Below are 1339 nucleotides of genomic sequence, written 5' to 3' on the forward strand. Positions count from 1 at the left end.
AAAAAAAAAACGGTGTTCTGTCTGATTATTTTCGGGGCGGCGTGGAGGTGTTGTGGGCAGTCATTTTGTGGGCTCAGATGGTTATAAAGGATAACTCCACTCCAGTCACCTCATATATATAAAGGTTTGTCATACTGTCTTATTTCTCTTCTTGTAGTCCCTTCTTCCTATATTCTGTTTACGTTGCCTAGCAACTACTTGACTTCCAGTTTAGGTGACCACTATTTTTGTACATGTAGCTATAAGGAAAGCAGTAATAAAAGGAAATTCTATCTGCTGTACAATAGACTGCCTCTCCACACAACACAGACTTGTTTTAGGTTCATCCCACGGGAAGCATCATGAGAAGACATGACAAGAAATCCTCTTCGGTATAGGAAAGAAGCAAGACACGCGGGAAAGGAAACAAGAAAGCCTGTGGTCGGTGTGTACTGGAAGGCATTGTACAGCAAGCGGAGATTTAGGAATGCCTTGTGGGTATTGGTCAATCAGAGACTCAGCCCCAAAAACAACAGCTGACATTGTAAAGATTCTCTATTAAAAATAAATACAGAAATAAATTTTACAAAAATAAATAAGTAAAAAAAAAATATATATATATATATATTTCTTTTTTATTTTTGTTTTATTATTTTTTTGAATTTTTAAATTTTTGCTGGAATAATTTCACCGACACTCAGAAACCGTTTCTCCGGGACATGATTTTTTATTTTTTTGCATTTTATTAAAGAAGTTCTTCAGTTTCAAAAACCAACAATTTGGGCTCAAAATAGAAAATATCAAACTTTGCAATACACTTGATTCTGGCTTCTAGATTCTGCTCTTCACTTGTCATCCCTATCGCACTAAAGGCATTAAAAAAAAAAAAATCTATTTTTTACATCCTGGAAAACCCCTTCAATATTCGAGTAACTGATGGCACCAGACGGGCGATCACCCGAAAATCCTTTTGTTGCCAGAATGGTGATTAATCCTAATTGTCGCTGATATGACTCCAGCCCGCGTGATGCCGTTCCCTGCTTGCGTATAAGCAAAAATATATAAATGAATGTAAAACATTTCACTTTTTGTGAATCTCTCCCGTACCTCATCATCTGCCATGCTCTGTCTTCTTCTCCAATGACTCAGCGTTAGATAATCCTGGAGACCTCAACACCCCCATCTTCTCCGTTTCATCGGATATTTTTTTTTTTTCTCAAATATTCCATGCTCGGTTCAGTTACTTTATATTCTTGGTTTTCTGTTTTGTTTTTTTAACCATTTGTATTATAATTTTTTTTTTTATAAAATTATTTACACCCCCAACTATTTTTTACTGTCGTCTTCAGTTTGTTTTTAT

Source organism: Rhinoderma darwinii, chromosome 3 (genome assembly GCF_050947455.1).
Source record: "Rhinoderma darwinii isolate aRhiDar2 chromosome 3, aRhiDar2.hap1, whole genome shotgun sequence".
In the NCBI taxonomy this organism is placed as follows: Eukaryota; Metazoa; Chordata; class Amphibia; order Anura; family Rhinodermatidae; genus Rhinoderma; species Rhinoderma darwinii.